The sequence below is a fragment of the Pleurodeles waltl genome, chromosome 1_2, assembly GCF_031143425.1.
Source record: "Pleurodeles waltl isolate 20211129_DDA chromosome 1_2, aPleWal1.hap1.20221129, whole genome shotgun sequence".
Classification (NCBI taxonomy): domain Eukaryota; kingdom Metazoa; phylum Chordata; class Amphibia; order Caudata; family Salamandridae; genus Pleurodeles; species Pleurodeles waltl.
The window spans coordinates 1167289057-1167311233 of NC_090437.1; the positions used below are offsets into that span (position 1 = coordinate 1167289057).

Genomic DNA, 22177 nt, shown 5'->3' on the forward strand with positions numbered 1-22177 from the left:
TGTACTCGAAGAGGCAGGGTTGCGTTATGAAAAACAAGGCCTGCCCGACATTTCGATATGTCCATTGATTAGTATAACAAGCAATGGTATGCCACCAAACAAATGTAATGAAGGTGAGGTCTGAATAGCTGTACCCAACAAGAAATGGAAGAAACCCCCTTGCCCAGACGGGACACCAGCTGATATATTCCGATTCAACCTCTGCATAGGCACCCATGTAAACGCTGGCCTTTAGTGCAAACTAACTCCAGGAAAAGTTCCCATCCTCTTTGAGGTCAGCAATCACCATACTGCGCCACTAGAAATGGGGAAGAAGGATAGCATAGGTGAACTACCAAATGCGGACAAAATTATGGGCAGAAGAAATTATGAACTACACAAGAGGAAAAGAACACCAAAGTGCAAGGGTGTGCCTGTGATGTCTATCAATGGTTTTGTATTGGGATGGTACCCTTGAAGTACTATATACAATGCTTAGACAATGGTACCCTTGCAGTGCAAAATACTATGCTTAGACATCGTTTTTCAAGTCTGTATGTGTGTTGCATATTACATCACACATGCAAAATTGGAAATGTTTTGAGAAAAGAAAACTTTTCTGCACTGTTAAGCCTGCCTCGAGGAGGCTGAATTTTTTGATGCAAAGGCCTGTCTACATTTTTTTTTAGCAGCTGTTGCTTTGCATCACAACATGGGTAGATGCACAGAAACACCCATGTACCACCCATGGTACACCCCCTTGGCACAAAATAGCACACAGGACTACTCAGGGTTACTTTAGGGCTACTTTCCAGCACAAAACAAGAAAATCACAATTCTACACTTTGCGCTGGTTTGCGTTACATTTGTGATGCAAATCTGACACAAAGGCCCGTATTTATACTTTTTGACGCTAAACTGCGCTAACGCAGTTTAGCGTCAAAAAGTTTTGCGCCGGCTAACGCCATTCTGAAGCGCCATGCGGGCGCCGTATTTATTGAATGGCGTTAGCCGGCGCTAGCAGACCGGCGCTGCCTGGTGTGCGTGGAAAAAAACCACGTACACCAGGCAGCGCCGGCGTAGGGAAAAATGGCGTTAGGGCGTCTTAAAAATGGTGCAAGTCAGGTTGACGCAAAAAAATCGCCTCCACCCGATTTGCGCCATTTTTAACGATGCCCAGACGCCATTTACATGACTCCTGTCTTAGTAAAGACAGGAGTCATGCCCCCTTGCCCAATGGCCATGCCCAGGGGACTTATGTCCCCTGGGCATGGTCATTGAGCATTGTGGCATGTAGGGGGGCACATATCAGGCCCCCCTATGCTAAAAAAAAAAATTAATAAACAAAAAATTATACTTACCTGAACTTACCTGAATGTCCCTGGGATGGGTCCCTCCATCCTTGGGTGTCCTCCTGGGGTGGGCAAGGGTGGCAGGGGGGGTCCCTGGGGGCATGGGAGGGCAGCTGTGGGCTCATTTTGAGCCCACAGGTCCCTTAACGCCTGCCCTGACCCAGGCGTTAAAAAGAGGCGCAAATGCGGGGTTTTTTGCCCCGCCCACTCCCGGGCGTGATTTTTGCCCGGGAGTATAAATACGACGCATTTGCGTCGCAGTCATTTTTTTAGACGAGAACGCCTACCTTGCATCTCATTAACGCAAGGAAGGCGTTCACGCAAAAAAATGACGCTCTTTCCTCATACTTTGGCGCTAGACGCGTCTAACGCCAAAGTATAAATATGGCGTTAGTTTTGCGCCGAATTTGCGTCGAAAAAAAACTATGCAAATTTGGCGCAAACGGAGTATAAATATGCCCCTAAGTGTTAGTAAATCTGCTTCTTAGAATCATCAGAAACCGCGTATATTTGGTGTCTTGTTTTTGATGATTATCCTTTATTGGTCCCCTACCTTTTATATTTATGCTAAAATTAAATATAAACCACCCCCAGAGAAATGTTTTTTCACATAAAGTTATTTAGACAACAGAAACCTATTTACAGCTAAAAATGACATTACTCTTTAAAAAAAAAAACTCTCTTGTATCTGGTTCCCTCTTCTTTTCCTGTGTACAATCATCCGGTATGTTTTCTGTAATAAAACAAAGTAACGATCTATTCTTCTTGAGTTTCACTGACATTCTACAGATCCACTAAAATCTCACGTAGAAAGCCTCGGAAACTCTGCTTTGGTTGATGTTCACAGTGCTGTGGTCCAGTGGTTCACAAAATACCGACGTAGAAGGGGAAGTGGGCTATTTAAATGTGGTACTCTCTGCCTCTCAGTTTCCTGTCTTCGCAGACGTGCCACGGGTGCAGAATGCGTCCACCAAAGGCCCAATGATTTCCTCACAATGGCAGTTTTGGCTGGACTTTGTATCCTTGTCTTCATTCCTTCTGGTGAGTGGCTCCCTTTTCTTCTAATGATGTGCACTAGCTCTCTAGAGCCCTTGGAAGTCTTTCTTTGGCGGAGGAGCAAGCAGATTTGGGCGGAGTCACAAAAAAGGGGGACGTCCTAGAGGTATAGGTATCCACCTATTATGTGCAAGTTGTTATTATTATTTCGGTGTAATGAAGCCCTGAGTCATATTCTTGGAGTTCTGTTACTTTTCTGGATTTCCAGGTTTGCTCCTGTGTCTCTTAAATCTGACTGCAAAATGCATAAACTCAAGGTAAGTTTTGCCTATACGTACATGGGAGGAGTTATCTGCCTTCACTGCGGAGCCTTCCCCTATTCAAGTAAATACTATAGTAGTAAATCTGGGAGGCACGTGGGGGTGGGTGGGATAAGGGGCAGGCTTTCTACTAAAGGGGATAGGATTAGACAGGGGTGAGAGGGGTTTAGGGAAGGTCAGGAGGGGTTTAAGAATGGGCATCACCACCCCTGGCATTACTCTGGGGCTGGAGACATGCCACTTACACTTTTGTAGTAACTTCGCACTCTGAGTTTGTGAATAACGAAAGTAGTAAGCTTACTACAAAGTGTAAACTTATTCAAGAATGTAACTTACCTTTGTGAAATCAGCCCCAGAGTCTTCTTTGCAATTTCTTCCCACGAAACGTTTTTATAATACACAGACATCCTCTGTCGGCCTGGACAAAGTGAAGTTGTCCGTTGCACTTTTAGCACCCCTTGAACATATCTGATGTATACGTTTACAAGTGGAGTTAGGCACAAGCATTGCAAGTCTAATGTTTGGGAGTCCTCCAGTTTTTTTTAATACTCCCATTACTAGTATTCCTGTGGGAATGCTTCAGCCTTTCCGCTAGGTGTATCCTATAGGTATACACCACATACTCACAGAGGCACCCTCCAATTACATGCTGACTGTGTCTGTACGTTTGACTCTATGCAGTGCTCCGCTACCTTTCAGCTACATTTGTGCTATGTAAGTACTACATATATACTTCACGTTCCCTCTTTAGTACTCACTAATGAAAGCAGAAAGTCCATCCATCCTGCGACTTTGCAGCCTTTATAAGTGTAATCTGTTCACACAAAGGTCTGCAGAGTCCCTGATTCAGAATTTAGAAATGCTGTGTGGTGCTCACACTTTTTGGTCACATGGCCAGCACTTACAGCTGGGAATTATAATACTCGAGTCAGATTGGATTTTTTTAAAAAAACAAGTGAGGTTTTACGGTAGCTACATCTAAGAAATACTTTTGTCATAAAACACCTGCATTGTACTGGTGTTGAGTAAAACAAGTGGGTCTGTACTCATTTTAGGTTTGGCCTTTGAGAGAGCATAGCCGTTTTACCTGACTATTGCTTTTTTAAAAATTGAAACACAGTATACATATATGCAGGGACATTTAGCGAGAAGGCTTCATCAATTGATCTGTTGAATTAACATTCACGCTCTACTTTTGTCTACTATAGCACATTGTTCAAATGCACTTAAAAGAGTTTGATTCTCATCAGTTACAGAGTTCCTGTGTGTTTTTTTGTTTATTTTATCTTTGTATATTGTTTCCAAAAACGGCTACTTGGCATACACTTTGGACATTTATTTCCGGTCTCCTTTTTAAAGTTACTGTTTTAAAGTATTTAATTAAGTGACATTTTGACATTGTAGTTACCTGTAGTTTAGTGCTTGCTTCGACGGTTATTTCTTCTTGTGGACTTCATAAAAAATAACAGCAAAATGCAAGGTACAAGTGAAAGGCGTAATTAAAAATAATGAAAAAGATATCCACATAAGTGAATATTTTTAATGTCTTTTTTATTTAAAGCATATTGAAACCCCATTTGGGTGGTGGCATTTTTCATTTTTTTCTTTTTGTCTGGCATGTGCTTACAGTAGAAAAGTAAACAAATGCACCAACAAGCAAAGGTAGACCTGTTGACATTGCCAGTGCTTGTTTTTCATTGAACTATATTCGTATATTGATAGGTTCTGTGTTTAGACAGGGCACTGAATGCAGGTGCATGAGGACCAAAACCATGCCACGCTTTCAAACTAACCAGTGAATAACTCACTGAGCTCCATGTAAATTAATGGGCCCATATTCATAAAGGAAGTATGCAATACATAAAGTACTACTCTTGTAGTACTCTTTTATTCACTTTTAAATGCCTTTGTGAATTGCCCCCCTAATTTCTAAAATGGGAATACAATTGCAATGTTCAGGGGAAATAGTCACACACAATTAATACAAGTAAAAACAACAGTGCCCTCTTTGGGCTTTCAATAGTAGGTAGTTTTTGCGGCTACTTCACAAAGGCATGTATGAGTACATAAAAGAGTATTCATGTATTACTCATAGATGCTTTTGTGATTCGGCCCCACAGTATGTGATTTTATTAATGCGAGTATCATTTTGTCAAGCAGATGAGAGACTACATTTTTCAATGGATATGACGTGTGGATTTTCAATCTACTTATGATGGTTTTAGTAAATTGGGAGGGTCCAGAGCGGACAGTGAAAATACATTTAATGATGCACTTTATTGCAGATTGAAGTTCATAGAAAGCATACGATTTTAACTTCAAATTTGATTCTGATGCCATTACATACAGTCCGAAAATCATTTGTAGATATTATATTTCAAAATTGTGTAACGATCAGTAAAAAAGAATATAAAAATTACAAAATGCCATAATTCTGGCAAAGAAGGAGATGATCTCATATCTTTCTTAATAACACCACAGTGGGCTAACACCTCATCATTTGCTATAATAGTGCCATATAATTAACATCTACATCCTCTGTGCGCTATTTCTCTCATGACATAATTATTGGCACATCTCATAAAAGGTGAATCAGCAATCTTTCACATCTTGTGATCCCATACCTATGAAAACAAACAAACTTATAAACAAACATTAGTAAACTATTTAATTCATGAAGAGGAAGTTTAGGAATATTAATGTCATGATCCAAAAAAGCTTATTGTTGGAAATGTGCACTTTCTGCAGGGTCTCCTCGTATTTTGTGCCTTTTTTGCTGAAGCTTATTGTTGCTGGCAGTAGTACTATGTACACTTCACCCCCGCTAACCAGTTTTAAAGTGATTGCACCTCTCCTTCCAAAATGGTAAACATGGTATAGACATAATTTATTAAATGTGCCTTTAAGTCCCTAATAAAGGGTGCCAAGTGTACCCAGGGCCAGTAAACTAAATGCTACTGGTGGGCTGCATCACTCATAGTGACTCACATTGCAGTAGCACAGTCACAACTGACTCCAGATGTACCATTGTAGCCCGGCTGAACAGTTTTAAAACTGCAAATTAGGCCTGTCAAAATAAACAATTTTGACAGACCGAAACCTTCTTTGTAAACATTTATGCCACCCCTAGTTGGGCCATATTGCTCATAAAGGTAGGTAGTACATGTAAACTTTTAATGTTAAACATGTCCTTACAGTGACTAGCACCTGAAAGGTATTTTGCACTAATGCCGGGGCTAGCTGTTCCATGGGAAAACGCAGGGATGCAATTATAAAACCTAATTCGTTATATCTAGAATGGAACTAGCTAGAAAAATAAACAACTATTTTAATTGTTATTAAAAGACAATTTAGTGGTGAAGTCGATTATTTTTCTAAATATTATGGAAAAGTAACTTTTAGAAGGTTACCTTTGTTGTGTCTGTAATACCTAGAAGCTAATGATCTGATTTAGAGTTCGGTGGACGGGTTACTCTGTCACAAACATGATGGTTATCCCATCCCCAAGTCTCATCAGACATACTGCACCAGTAATACGACGGATGGGTCATTTGTCACATTTGTGACAGAGCAACCCATCTGCCAAACTCCAAATGAGGTCCTAAATCTGCATTTTGTTCTCTAGCTTTGGCCAACCATTAATTAGCATTCAAACAGGTGCACTTAGGTGTGAATGTGCTCCCAGGAGCAAAACAATTGGCTGACCTGAATGGGCAGAGATGATCCTTTTGAACATGACATAATATGCAAGGGGTCTGTGAGGATCATTTTTGTCCTGCTTGAATGTCACGTTCTCCTTGCCAGGTCTGCTCGGGCTTCTCATATGACACTTGGGGCGACCCTCAAAGATGCCTCCCCTGTTGGAGGCAAATGTTAGCTGGCACTTGAGCTGGGCCGCCCTGCTGCCTCCCCAGCTAGTCAGGTCCAAATCACAGTGGGCTGCGTTTGACATTACAGTGTCACAGCCCGTTTGTCAGTTCTGCTGGGGTTACATGTAACATTTGAGCACACTTTAAAAAGGAATAGCGAATGCCAAAACAGTTTGTGTGTATCCATTGTCTCGTTGCTGAAAGCTCAGCATTGTTATACCAAGGTTCTTTCGCTGGGGTTGTTGTGGGTAAAAGGCATGTATCAAACAGGACTACCATAGCACAGTCCCCACACATCCCCAGCCCTCTGACCCCAAGTTTAGTAGTCCTATTAAAAATGCCCAAGGTGGGTAAGGTTAGCCTTCGGAACCTCTACCCTGGTGGCTTGTCCCATGCATAAATGTGGCACCTCCAGGCACCCACTTAAGAACACTCCTGGACCAGAGGAAGTTCAGAAGAGGACTGAGCCTACTATCTAACACCCAAGAAGAGCCCTGGAAGACTGGACCTACTCTCGTACCCAGGACAAAGATGAGGACACCAAGGCCTATATTTATACTTTTTTTGTGCTGCATTTGCAGCATTATTTGACGCAAAAGCGGCGCAAACTTGCAAAATACAATTGTATTTTGTAAGTTTGCGCCGTTTTTGCGTAAAAAAGCGGTGCAAATGCGGCGCTAAAAAGGTATAAATATGGGCCCAAGAGTCATAAGGCTGATGGCCTGTTAAAGCAATAGGGACACAACAAGCTACAGGAAGCCTTTTCCATCCACTGCCCAGTTGACCAGTGTCAACTGGACCTGGACTACAACCTGCTCTGGCCTCTGCCTGTCGTCCTGTGAGTCTCTAAGTGCCTCCCCGAGGTCGGACGTAAAGATACTACTCGTAAATTCCCTTTGTGAATTCCCAAAGTTATAAAGTTACATGTTTGGTTAAATTTTAGGCCAAACATCAAAGTCTACGTTTGTGAAGCTGGCCCATGGCCTCTAGGTTAACCCTGTATGCTCTGTGCAATAGCTTGCAGAGGTTTCAGCTGATGTTAGTTAGTGATTTGTGATCCACCCTGACAAGGATTGTGATTATTACTTGAGGTTGGTACCTGCCAAATAATAGCCCAATTTCTCACAATTATCGAACTAACTTCATAAATCAGTTAATTCCCCACTCATGCTTAATCCTTTTGGAGCCAAAAATTAAGTTCTAGTATGTACCTGGATTCCAGATGTCTCAACACTATGCCTTATCCCCTGATCTAATACTCTTGGCTCCATGACCTATAACAAAATATCTGAATATCTGCTCATTGCTGCAGTGTACATCCTTGAACTACCTGGCTGCTGGGTAACCAGGATCCATATAGCCCTCATATTCTCAAGAATGTGAAATGCACTGGAAAAATCATACTTCTGACATAATGTTTAAAGCATGGACAGGTCAAAACATATATTGCAAATTCAGTTTTACATGTTAGATACTTATTAATCATGTTGGACAATGCATTTAAGTAGGTAGCACAAGAAGTCCTCAATGTGCACGCTTTGTGTCTAAGAAATCTATTGAAACATCTCAATTATTGGAGTCACCCAGATGTTTCTTTCTTCCTAAAGAAATTACTTCATGTGAGTTTATTTCTAAGTGATTTAGAGCCTGATTTTCCCTCCACACCAAAATAGTGGTCCGCATGCCAAATTTAATAGCAGGTGGACCTTAAGTTTGGCCACGGTGGAGACTGCTCTCTCTCCGGCATGGCCAAACTTCTCCGATGGCCCTGAGGAGTAAGGGCCATCGGAGGAATGGGTACACTCCCACCCATCCAATTTAAATGGGGGGAGGAGAACCTGCAGTAATTTTTTACTGTTCCTTACAGCCATGTCAAACTTGGCGGTAGGGAAGAGAAAAACCATCCTGATTAAATTTTTTCTTTTCAAAAAGAAAATCCTGTTTAGGGATTTTCTTTTTTAAATGAAAAAAAAAATACTATTTGCTGCGGGGCTGCGTCCTTCTAATGCAGCCCTGCAGCAAACAGTAAAATGCATTGATAGGAACCGCTGTGATGGCTGTTTCTGCTAATGCCTTTATAAATGACTGCCTGCTTGGCGATCATTTACAAAACTGGCAGACATTATTCTCGGCCTGGTGGACGTAAAGTCCTCCGCCAGGCCAATGGAGAACCAGAATATAAGTCTGGCCCTTAGTTGTTATGATATTTAAGGCTAGGTCTAATGTTCGCTGTGTTTGCTGTCACTGGGTCCAATTTAAGTTGCTTACAGACCTCATTATGCCCCCTACTCTATGTATAAAATGCACAATTTATTTGTCTTTTCTTTCTCTTTTGGACTCAAATAGGAGCTCATTTCTATTCTTTAGAGTCACACTGAATTTTGCTTGATCCAGCACTTTTCATCTGAATCATTGCATCCATTTCATCATTCTTTTTCTCAAAGGCCAATGGTGTAGCACAATTTATTTTACTCGCGATAGCTCACCATTCGAATACTGTTCTTGGGCATGATAGGGTGAAACTAAATAATGTAGAACACCAGTCCATGCTGCATCTTTATAAAACAATGATTCCATTCTCATGTTGATGTAAATTGACTACACTTCTAATGTAATGAATCTGTAGCCTTTCTTTAGTATAATATCATACAGGTGAGTGAGGAAATGATTAGTATCCCTAAAATATGGGAGCAGTGCTTGAACATAAGACTTCAAATTGTAATCAGTGTACATAGAAGGATGGAAACTGTAGGTAACTCCGCCTTTTCTACAGGTTTTTAAAAAAGGGGTAATGCAGGCAAAATGCCCTGCTAAACAAAAATTATACATTTGGTGTATGAGCTATGGTTTTCATGGCTGTTGGGCAAATTATAGGAAGTGTTTCTTACCACATGTGAAATCCTGTGTTTTTTGGTTTTAAATTGTAAATACATCTGCACTTTCACTGTGGTTTTTAGGTACATTTCTATGGTTTATGAAGTGGCCAGACTCTTTGTTCAACCCTTCGTTCAACCCTCTATGGGCAGCCGACACCCTTTGTGCATGGTATTTGGCTGTATGCAGCAGGGTTGGCCGAGGGCCTGGCATCAAGGCCATGTGCCCAACCCTCCACAGGCAGTCAATCCATGCTGTGCATGGCCTTTGGCAATGTGCAGCAGGGTTGGGATCATGGCCTGGCCTCTAGCCAGAAGCTGCATATATCCCTATATGGGCAGCAGGCACGGCTTTGAATGGCCTTCACACACGGCCAACCTCTGCTATGCGCAACCTCAAGCCATGTTCAGCGGGGTTGGCCACTCTTGACAGGTCCTGCACTGAACCTTCAGCATGAGTTGGCCATAGGGCGTGCACCCAACCCTTCTTGTCAATCAACTCAAGCTGAAAACAGTCTTCAGCCATATACTGTGGAAAGTTAGTTGGAAAGTTGGCCACAGGGCTGGACTACAACTAAGCAATGCTCCCATCCAGCAGCATGCAGCCAATGCACAGATGTGGTCACTGGCCAAGCACAGCAATGGTGCACCTAATGCTTTTTCCTCATTTTTTATAGGATTATGAAATGCCATGCTGGGTTTGTAAATCCTAAGGCCAAGAAAAGTCCATGATTCACACAACCAGTATGGGACCCTAAAATCTCACAATAAAAATATCTTTATTAATCATTTATTGCTTGGGGATTCTTTGTAGCCTCTTACATAGAGTGTGGAGATCAGGTTAGGATCACCATGCCCCTTGTGCCTTTTTTCCCCAACACTATGTTAGGTAATGGCCACCACAATAGAAATGCTTCGTTGATGGTCATCCAATTCAGAACAGGGTAGATTCACAAATTCAATGCCTCATTTGTAAATCTTTAATAGACAACAAGAGAAAAAGCTCTGTGGTCCAGTTTGTGCCTTTTATTTTTTAAATGAATTTGAAAATTCCCTGGGGGATCTGGAGATTAACAGTTCAGATATCGAAAAAACTTCATACCTTTCCAGAATATCTTTTTAACTGCTAAGTTTCTGACAATTACTGAATGGATTTACACCAACCCAAGCAAACACACTTTCTTGAGTGAAGTTCTAGCTGTGTTCCAAATTTGGTGTAATCTGCTGTTTTTTGTTTGTCTTGGAGCAAAGAATTCTATGGGGATTAAAATAAGAAACTGACCTTTTGAGAATTCCCCTTTTTATTGATCCCTGCTTTAAATATTTAAAGTGTACTGTTTTCCAATGTTTTGTGTGGATTCATTGAAAGGTATCAACGTTAATACAAAATTAAAAATGGGGAGGACATGGCAAGGGCGGGGACCTGGAAGCATGTGCCCAACTAAGCTCAGGTTCCCGGCACTGGTAAATGTATTTTTAAAATGCAGATATAGCATCTAAAAGGAATGCACTGTGAGGATAGAGCTATCCCTACGCTAATTTAATTGCCACAGTGAGATAAATGAAAATATTTGATCCGGATGGCTGCTTATCACAGCAGAACACAACGCAGCCCAGACGGAAAGGAAATCAAGACGTAGTCAGCTTTCCATAGTTGGAGATTCGGAGGCCAAGCCCCACCTGGAATGACCTTCCACTGTTTGGGGGCTTCAAGCTGGGAGGAATGAGTGCGCTGAGCGTGGCGCTTTTCAGCGTAACAGAGGGTTGAGAGGAGTGCAGCACACTGAAGGGTGAGCACAGACAGCTGTTGGTTCCCAAAGTTACCGCTTCAGGTGTGGGGGGCGGGTAGTGGTACAGGCAGAGATTCTGGGGCCAGACAGGGGATTGATGCCAGTGGAGATGCTCCTGCCCCTTCTCTCCCCACACTCCTGCCTGGGCCCTGAGCCATGCAGGCAGTAGGGAGCCCATGCTCATCACACAGAGAAGAAGTAACTGGCGAAGGGCCCTGGGTACGAAGCAGCGGCCCCTAGGATATCAGAGATCCTTGCACTCGGCATCATGGTTCAGTTGCTGGGAGATTAATGACAAAAACTATTTGAGGGTAGTCATGGACTAAAAGCTCAGTCATCCACAATGTCTTAATACAATTAGGCAATGACCTACAGACCAGAGAAACTAACTTGCTATAAAATTAGACAAATTAACAGGTAACTATCTGGTGTGAGAGCACGGTTCTGACTACCTAATCTGCCCTGATTTTTTGCTTTTGGATCACCTGGTTTTTGACCTTTTACTGTGAGGGAGCCTGATAGTATGGGACTCACCCACAATAAACCTATGGTAAAACGGATTGGGCATGTTTACCTCTGTTGCATGGGCAGGACTCCTGCCAATTGCAGTCCAAGAACTGAACCTAGGTAGCCTGGCACAGAAGGGGCCACGCAAAGTGGGGGGTGACCTGGAGTAGGCCTTATGAGATGGGCGTACACATGTGAGGGATAGTCAGTGTGCTTACTATCTTCATTGTGGCATCACTCCATTATATGTCAATGGGAAAGGCTGGCCTAGGGCGCAACTCTAGTTCCCTAGGCTCCACAGACTCCAGAGTCGCCCCAATGTACACTGTGACCTGTATGAAAAGAATAATGCAGTAGGTTACAAAAGCTTGTGGGTCATCCAGGAATGTCATCTTTCTCTGACCAGCTCAGGATTAGGGCCAATAGCTTCTCTGTCCAGCTGCAGAAGCAGAGCCCTGCATCAATCAGCCAGCTGTCATTCTGTGCCAATTACTAGGCCTGATCCAGGCCCCTCAGCGAAGAGGGGCTCCTTGGAGGAATTGCTGGGAGAGGCCCTGGTGGGAATGTCAGGGAGGAGGAGCTGAGTCTCTGAGAGCACATGAGGCAACTGACTCCTAGGATGATGCCATTTTGAGGTATCCCAGAAGACGGTGCAGGAAGGTTGGGACAGGGGCGGAGAAGTAACTTGGCACATCGGGTTAGGCCACAGGCATGGCCCTGCTGGATATTTCCACCCCCACTTAAGAGGTCTTGCACAGGGTAGAGAGCTCTCTCGGCTGTGCTTCTCTGCAGAACACTAGGACTGAAGATGGACAACTGGAAAGAAACACCCTGTGACTGCCCACTAGGGCAATCATTCTACCCCTAAATGACCCTAGACCCAGTGCTGCACACTCTAGGATTAGGTAAGCTGTTCCCCTTACTACAACTGAGGACCAGTGGGGGGAAAGACTTTGTTCTGGCGCGAAGGAGAGCGCGTTGCCCAGAAGAAAGGAAGGCATCCAAATGAAAAGCTGGCACAGGGAGTCAGTGGGACTGGCTCCCTACCAAGTTGGGAACCTTATAGGCCTGGAGGCCTAAAGAAAGCACTCCAGGTGGCAAGGGCTTGCCTCCAGAAGCAAAATGAGCCAATGATCATCGAAAATGCCCCCCCACCCCCAGGGCCCAAGATATCTTCATTCAAAGTTTGGCCACCTTTGACCTTTCTTTGGCCAGCAGCAAAACACTTGGGGCTCCGCAGCTGACCTCCAACTTGCCTCTGGAGTGGACCAGTGCCTGGAGTCTGCCCACATATTGCAGAGAATGTGGGGGAGAGCTGTCTCACTTTCCCCACCAAAAAGAAGACCATGGGGGAGTGCCATCACACTCCCCATGTTATGGAGAAGAGGGCCCAGGACCCCATTCCGGAAGTCCCAAGGAGACAAGCCAGCTTGTGGAAGGGAGGCCAGCGTTGTGCATCTCTGCAGCAATGGTGAAATGGCCCCAGAGCCCATCCTGGAACCCTATGTGGCAAAAGAAAAGCCAGGGAGTGCCTTCGCCTTCCCTGTGAATACACGGTCCAGAGGAGGGGGGCCCAGGACCCCATCCCTGGGCCCCCGTGGCCGCAGATTGGTGGGGAGAGTGCCGTCACATTCCCCCATGTGGCAGGACAACCGGCACTGGAATCGCATCTGCCTGCAGGAGCGGGCAGACAGAAGACAAAGAGGTGGAGAAGCTACGGCGTGCCTCTTCCACGGACTCACCTCCTCCTGGACTGGCCACAGGAGCGGGCGGACCACCAGCAAGCCTTGGGGTGTCTGCCCACAGCAGCCAGCAGACTGCAGCAGAGTTCCGACTCCCACACCAGCACTGGAGTGTGCTGCCTTCACAGGGAGCCCGCTGGAGTGACTGGGGTGGGCTCCCTCATCACTCCCCAATGGAACCTACCTGGAGTGGGGATTTCTGGGTGGGACCGGACACCCCAGGATGAGAAGACGGAAGAGGAATTCCAAAAGGCAGCCAGTGGTTCTCCCCAGCGTAGCAGGAGAGCTGTTAATTAAATATGCATGCTCTGTGAGGAGCGTCCCATAATGCCCTCTGGGGCCTGGCCAAAAGTTTGCCAAAGACCACTCGTTTTGGCATTGTGGTGTTTATAGTTGGTGCTTACTTGAGGAATGAGGCTGACAGCCACTAGTGATCAAAGTAGATGTACTTTATTGCCAGTATTAGTTGCTCTCATTCCAAGTTACAGTCACACACTGCAATGTAATACAAGTGAATGTTTTGCCATGTTGGCTGTTGGTTTATATCTCCCTTTGGGAGAGACAAGAACGATTACGCAATGTCATCCAAAAGTAATTCCATCAGCTTGTGTATATGTAGAAAGCTGTCTCTCTATATAATGCACTAAAATGAAGTAAACTATGCAGAAAGTCCAGTGGATCCCCAATTAGTATTGCAGAGGCAAAAGTAGATAGGACTAATGCCCTGTTTGTGGTACTGTGGGTGAGCAGTTAAGCTTATCAGAGGGTAGTGCTAAGCATTTGTTGTACTCACAGAGGCAATAAATGAGACACACACTCAAAAAATAAATCAGAGACCAATTTAGAAAAAAAACATTTATTTTCATAAATGTTTCAAACCCAAGAATTTCGTAATCAAGTAAAATGATTTACATGCATAAATACTTTGCAGTTTAAAAAATCAACACAGTGCAGTTTTTCAGTTCAGCAATATTAGTCTATGGTAGGAAAACAAAAATGCAGTTATAGGTAAGTACACAACTTACAAATCCAGTCTACGGGGTTTTAGGTCAGCACCAGGCGAGGTTCAAATCACTACCAAGAGTGCACTCACAGCAGCACAAGGGGGGTCAGGTGTAGAGGTCAAATTGGGGGTCGGGTGCCCAATGTTAACCAAATGAGACTGGGGGTGAACGAAGATGCGCTGCTTAAGAGTGATTAAAGTGGTGTCAGGAGTTGACCTCTTAGGGGTGAGGTAAGCACAAGGGGGGCCAGAAGGCAGCACCAAACCTATACCCTCAATGGCACAGGGTGGTTGGGTGTAGAGTGCCAACACAGTGCTGAGCCCCCAATGCAAATCAATGGGAGAGATGAGTTTTGGAAAAAGGCTGCAGGCTCGGTCCAGGAGGATGAGCGAAGAAAACCTACAGTTGCCCAGGCAAGTCCTGAGGCTAAGGGACATAAGGACACCAATGGTCCAGCTCCCCAAGGCCCAGGGGCTCCGGGTGCAGGGGTGTCCTTTGGCATTGGGAACAGCTTATTGGGCAGATCGCAGTCAGGGGGAGTCCTCAGTTTGAGGCAGAGTCTGACAGGGGTCAGCCCACATTGGACTCAGACTCAGAATCGCTGGGGAATCTTCACTGGACTCGTGGGCCACTTGGACTCAGGCCATGGGTGTGGGGTGCAGAGGTGGGTCCAAAGGCAGTTTTGCGGTTTCTCAGGGCAAAGTTATTTTTCTTTTAAGTTGGTTTCTTCTTGAACAGGTTCACTGTTCTCAGGAGATCTTGATCTTTGTCGAAGGTAAGCAGTCCTCCCAAAGCCTTGGAGGTCACTGGGCTGCAGTACAGGTCATTTTTTTGCACAGGACCATCGAGGGCTGCAGACAGGCCAGTAGGGCTGGGGCCAAGCCAGTTGGTGTCTGCAGACTTCATTGCTGATTCAACTCTTGTAGCTTCCAGTTCTTCTTAGGTCGTCAGGAATCTAAGTTCTAGGGTTCAGGGGTGCCACCTAAATACTCAATTTAGAGGTGTTGCAGATAGTGTCAGGTGGTAGCCAAGCGGCTGACCGCCTTCGGGGTGACTTCACCCTTCTTATGTCTACTTCTGCTGAGAAGTGGGAATTACCCTAACCCTAGTTTTCTAATTCCTCCCAAACAAGATGGAGGAATTTAAAAAGTAGTGTCCATTTCAACTTGTCCACCTTAGGGGTGGGTCTGGCATGAAAGCGGCACTCCTCCTAATTTAACAGATGTTTCCACCTATGCTGTCACCATAAGTGGGGTCAGGACAGGGAGGTTGGTAATCTCCACCATCTAGAGAGACCTGGATCACATTACAAAGATGGCAAGGCCTTTGAAGCTCCCCATCCTGGAATGCCCATCCTGCCTAAGAGAGGAGGTAACACCTCCGCCCAAGGCAGGTTTTGTCTCTGGGCCTCGAGAATACTGGCTGTCACCATGGAGCTCCAGAAATGTGTCTGTGGAGGCTGAACTGGTCAGGACAAGTCAGTCAACACACTAGTAGCTGGTAGATTTTCATGGGGCACCTCTAAGGTGCCCTCTGTAGGTAATTCATAATAAATCCATTACTGGAATCAGTGAGGGTTTATCACTCTGAGATGTTTGATACCAAACAACCCAGGGTTCAGAGAAGCCATTATGTAGTTGGGGGAACTCAAAGTGACTAGTGCCCAGCACATACAGTTAAAATGTCTTCCCTGTGCACTTACTATGTCTCAGAATCGACAGAGGCATAGCTGGGGCATATCTGCTCATGCATATATGTCCTCACATGTAATAAAATGCACCTTGCCTTAGGGCTGTAAGGCAGCCCCTCAGCCAATAGGCCATGAGACTCAGCCAAACCTGGAGAGTCTTCATAGTCTGTCAGGCGAGGATGCATAAGGGAGCAGGCTGCATGGTTGCAGGTGCCACTCTGACTCACATCCTACTGTCCAGGTCATTTCCTTTGGGAAGCTGACCCTTTTCAACATTGTTAGGACCCCATTTAGAATGTTCGTCATTTGCTTTTTCCCTTTCCTTAGGATGAGAGGTGTCCATCTCTGCTAACCCTATCTTAGCCAGGACAACCCCCAGCTTAACCAGAGAGGTTACCCACAAATGGAGTAACCCCACCATGACCAACAGGGTCAGGGGACCTAGCTTGCTATTTGACATGGGGTGGGACCGCCATGCCAAGGACAGTGCAGCCATAAAGGCTAACACCCAGCAGAGGTCACTGACAGCTGTCAGTACCCAGAACCACACTGTTAGTTCTTCACTGACAGCTGAAGGGGCTAGGTTACAGGTTTCTTTGGTTCTGGGTGCCTGCCTGATGTTTTAGAGTGGGGGTTACTACATTCTTTAGCAAGCACCCTTCTTCCACTCTCTTTTCTGGTAGCTGAGGAGCCACCAACTCAAGCTTAACAGTTGCCTGACTAGGAAGGACTTCTTGTGGGTCAGGCTGGGCTTCACCAGGGCCCAATCTGGAGTTCTCCCTCACTGGAATAGAATCGCCTTGGTTTACTGGAACTTTGGCTAAAAGTTGCCCACCTTTCCTACAGTTCTTTCCTTTCTTTTTCTTCTGGGGCGTACTTGCACTCACTGCAGGGGCAGCACCTCCCGAATCCTTGGAAGAGGGCTGGCACTGGACCAGCTCCTGTTTTGGGGGGTCATAACCAAGGAAACAATCAAAGGGGAGGGGTCTGTACTGACTACCACTCTTCTCCAACTAAGGGTCCCAGCTATGCCTAGGAGCACTAAACCCACAGGCCTAACAGTGACCCCCCCTGGGATAACCCTTACCCTTGATGTTTCACCTGGGATATACTGGTTTGAGAGTACCAGGCATGCTATGCTCAACAGTGTGACTGGCACAGGTATCTCTCAGGACAGTGGCTAGGATTCCATTCACTAATAGGTGGTGGAAGTGTTTACTCCCATCTGGAATCTCCAACTCACTTATTGACCCCACCTTCCAATTAAAAACTAAGAGGACCTTAGGGGAGAAATCATCCCCTATGGCTACACTGGCAACCCCTGGGGGTGTACTGGTGGGTTTGTGTTTAGGACAGGCAGTGTCCTTTGTTCTGTACCCTGTCTGCTTACCGTCAGAGCACCATGGCTTAATGGCATCCCAGTTTTACCCTGGCACCCACTTATGTTTTGTGAGGTGTCTTGAGACCCACCATCCTGAACAGATTCTTGAGGGCCTGCTGAGGGCCCCTTTTCTTTATTTTTAGGGTTGTCTACCTTTTTCTCTTGGGTGGCTTCCCTGACTCTTTCTTGTGGTCACCCCCTTCATGTCTTGTCTTGGACACCCTAGTTCTAACCCAATGATCAGCCTTCCTCCCGAGATCTTGATGAGAGACTCGAACCAGGTCCACTAGGTATTGATGCAATTAATCAGTAGTACAGTTATTAAATGGGTGTTCCTTCATAATGAAATGGTAAAGCCCATCATAATCATAATTCTTCAAGTGGCGGAGGGTCCCTTTCTTCCTCCTCACTTGACTTTTCTTGATCCTGATTTACAGGATCAATGGCTTCATCAGATGGTTGGCTGGCTCATACTCTGCCAGTAGCTCCTGGAGCTTTGCACTGGTAGGGCTTGAACCTGTTTTTATTCTGTACCTTTTATAGAGGGACCTCAACTGATTGTAAGAAAGCTTAAGGTAAGAGGTGATGTTGAGCTCCACTACCCTGTCCTCTGAGGTTCTCATTATTTTACAAAAGTTGGGAAGGTTTTGAGCAAGAGAAAAAATCCTAACAGTTTGTGCAGTCCTAGCTAGAGAAAGTTTTTAAAGTTTTTACCGTAAGTTACAGGGACCTAACCAGGGTCCAAACAGTACTTTTAAGAATTTGGAAAAATACCCAATTCAAAAAATTCAATAGCACTAAAGGCAATTTTTGGATTTACTTGTGTAGTCATTTATTCACCAAGTGGTATCAGCAAATGCCTAGACCCAGACCTCATTGCTGTTCCACCAATGTAGGATGCTGGCTCTCGACATAGTGCACTAAAATGAAGTACACTGTGTAGAGAGTCCAGTGAATCCCCAATTGGTTTTGCAGAGGCAAAAGTAGATAGGACTAATGCTCTATTTGTGGTAATGAGGGCGAGCAGTTAGGCTTATCAGATAGTAGTGCTAAACATTTGTTGTACTCACAGAGGCACTAACTGAGACACTCACTCAGAGAATAAATCTGACACCAATTTAGAAAAACATAATTTTTTTATATAGGTTTCAAACCTCAAGTAAGTAGATGTACAAGCATAAATACTTTGCTGTTTCAAAAATCAACACAGTTCAAGTTTTCAGTTCAGAAATGTTATCCTATGCGAGGAAAACAAAAGTGCAGTTTTGCAGGTTACAAATCCAACTTACAAATCCAGTCTTCAGGTCAACACACTGAGGTCTTCAGTCTTTAGGTCAACACCAGGCAAGGTTCAAATCACTGCCAAGAGTACACCCACAGCGGCACAGGGGCGGCCAGGTGCAGAGGTCAAATTCGAGGTCGGGTGCCCAATGTTAACCAATGGAGATTGGGGGTGAAAGAAGATGCACTGATCGCGAGTGAGTAAAGCAGCGTCAGATCTATCTACTGGGGTTGAGGTAAGCACAGGGGGGCCTTAAGTAAGCACCAAACTTCTACCCTCAGCGGCACAGGGCCTGCTGGGTGCAAAGTGCCAACACAGCGTTGGGTGCCCAATTTTAATAAATGGAGACTGGGGTAACCGAAGATGCACAGCTCACAGGTGAGTAAAGCGGTATCAGGGGTCAATCTCCTGGGGTTGAGGTAAGCATAAGGGGGGGGCCACAAGGCAGCACCAATCTTAAACCCTCAGCGTCACAGGGGTGGTTGGGTGCAGAGTGTCAAGACAGCATCAGGAGCCCAATGCAAATCGATGGGGGGATCAGTTTTGAAAAAAGGCTGCAGGCTCAGGCTAGGAGGTTTGAACGAAGAAAACCCACAGCTGCCCAGGTAAGCTCTGATGCTAGGGGATGTGGGGACACTGACGGTCCAGACCCGAAGACCCAGTGGGCTCCTGGTGCAGGGGTGTCCTTTGATGTTGGGAACAGCTTACCGGGCATGTCATGGTCAGGGAGAGTCTTCAGTTTGAGGTTGCAACTTTGAGGCAGAGCCAGGTGGGGGTCAGTCCACAGTGGACTATGAATCAGAACCGGTGAGCCACTTGGACTCGGGCCACTTGTCTGGTCACTTGTCAGGTGCAAAGGTGGGTCCGAAGGCGGTTTCACAGTTCCTCAGGTCAGATTTCTTTTTCTTTAATATTGGTTTCTTCTTGAACAGGTCTGCTGTTCTAAGGAGATCTTGATCTTTGTTGAAGGCAGGCAGACATTCCTAAACTTTGGAGGTGGCTGGACTACAGGACAGATCATCTTTTGGTGCAGGATCGTCAAAGGCTGCCGACAGGCCAGTAGGGATGGGGCCAAGTCAGTTGGTGTCTGGAGACTTCGCTGCTGATGTGACTCTGTAACTTCCGGTTCTTCTTAGGTCATCAGGAATCTGAGTTCTAGGGTTCAGGGGTGCCACCTATATACTTAATATAGAGGTGTTACAGAGATTGTCAGGTGATAGCCAATCGGCTGACCACCTTCAGGTTGACTACACACTTCTTATGACCACTTCTGCTGGGAAGTGGGCAAAACCCTAACCCTAGTGGCCTAATTCCTTCCAAACAAGATGGAGGAATTTAAAAAGTAGTGTCCACTTCAGCTCGTCCACCTTAGAGGTGGGACTGGCATGAAGTGGCCACTCCTCCTACTTTAACAAATTTCCCCACCTGTGCTGCTGCAAGAAGTGGGTCAGGGCAGAGGGGTTGTTCTTCTCCACCATTTGGAGAGACCCGGGTCGCATTACAAATGTGGCAAGGCCTTTGAAGCTCCTCGCCCTGAAATGTCTTTCCTGCCGGGAGAGGAAGTAACACATCTGCCCAGTGCAGGCTTTTGTCTCTGGGTCTCAAGACTGGCTTTCACCATGAGGGTCCAGAAACATGTCTGTGGTGGCTGAACTGGCCAGGACCAGTCAGTCAACACACTAGTAGCTGGTAGGATTTCAGGAGGTACCTCTAAGGTGCCCTCTGTATGCATTTCTTAATAAATCCATCACTGGAAGCAGTGATACCAATGATACCAAACATCCCAGGGATCAGAGAAGCCATCATGTAGTTGGGGGAACTCATAGCGACTAGTGCCCAGGATACATTTAAATGGCATCCCCTGTGCACTTACTATGTCTCAGAATCGACAGAGGCATAGCAGGGGCATATCTGCTCATGCATACATACCCTCACATTAATATAATGAACCCTGCCTTAGGGATTTAAGGCCTGAGGGGTCACTTACATATATTGCATGGAGTGTTAGGGCACATAGCACACAGGCTGTGTGCTATGTTATGTTTTCAATTTTGGGAGCACCTTGTCACGCAGCCTGCAATAGCAGTCTGCATAAGGTTGGTGTTGGGTCTGTCAGAGTGGCACAAGTTGTGCTGCAGATCTGAGGGGCCCTCTTCAGTACCCATGCCCTAGGCACTAGGGGTACCATTTACTAGGGGCTTATAGGGGGCTGAAGGGCCTGGTCACTTGTCGATCAATTGAAGGGAAGGAACTTTGGCACTGGGGACCTGGTTAATAGGAACCCAGTGCATTTCTGTCAAAGCTGCATCAAAAGAACAGGCAGATCCCAGCACCCCACAGTATATTTGTAAATTGTTGCACAGTGTTGAGTAGTGCGTGTGTAATAAATATACTTTGGCTTTATCACCTCCCTTAAGTTAGCTTTGGTCTGCTTTGCAACACTACCCTAGGAGAGTCAAGAGCTACAGTGGGGTGATTGGTTCACAGTGGTGGTCGAGTGTGGGCTCATTAGTTGTGCAGGCCACACAACTAATGGTCCACTCTCCAACATCCAGTGCATGAGATCTTGGACCTAGATTAAGCCCTTATGATTGATTCTAGACTTTCACCTCATAGAGGTACCATCAAGCTATTGGAGGATGAGTCCACTCATCAAACACTGTACATTCACTAAACTACAAATGTTAACAAGGCAGCACATATCCTTTATTTTGTACATACTGCATGTTCTGGATTTTGAGATAAAGTCTCGAACATGACGTCTAATAAAGCAAAGCCAGCGAAAAAGCCAGTATCAATGAAACCTTTATCAGAACCAAGAGAAAACATTATCCACAGAACAATCAGCGACAGATGCACCTCCACCATCCTCATAGGAAATGTCAGCACCAGTAACAAAAGATGATGTCTGCATGCTGATGCAAGAGGTTCGTAAAGAAATGACTACACTAAAACATGATATAAAAACATTTATCAGCAACTTGGCTCACCAAATGTAAAAACTGGAAGGGCAAGTGTAGCAGTTGAAGGGCTCTGTTGTAGAACAAGATCACAAACAGGTCACGCCATGCTGTTGGACAGAATAGCAGCATAGGATTGATCCCTACAGTCAATGATGAATAAAGCTGATGATGGTGAAAATCAAATGTATTGTAACAGTCTTTGTATTTGAGGAATAAGGTCCACCATCACAGAATCAGATCTTTCATTCCACGTTCAAAAGTTATTTTGCATGCTTTTAGGGACCTCTGACATGAAGGAACTAACGCAGGACAGAAGTCAGAGTTGCAGAGGAGGAAAGATTTAACACCAATGTTCTTACAAGGATGCATTTTTGGACAAAAAAGAGGAGGTTTTTCCTTGCATCCTGGAAACTTGAGAAGATACACTTT

At 45.1% G+C, this 22177-nt stretch overlaps 1 long non-coding RNA gene across 1 annotated transcript in view; it reads left to right on the plus strand.

Annotated features, from left to right (window-relative positions):
- The first annotated feature begins 2271 nt into the window (after positions 1–2271).
- Positions 2272–22177, plus strand: part of LOC138296060 (uncharacterized) — a 155812-nt gene continuing 135906 nt past the window's right edge. The window contains exon 1 of the long non-coding RNA XR_011203742.1: positions 2272–2372. This is a non-coding gene — a long non-coding RNA (uncharacterized lncRNA). The remainder of the gene's footprint in view (positions 2373–22177) is intronic.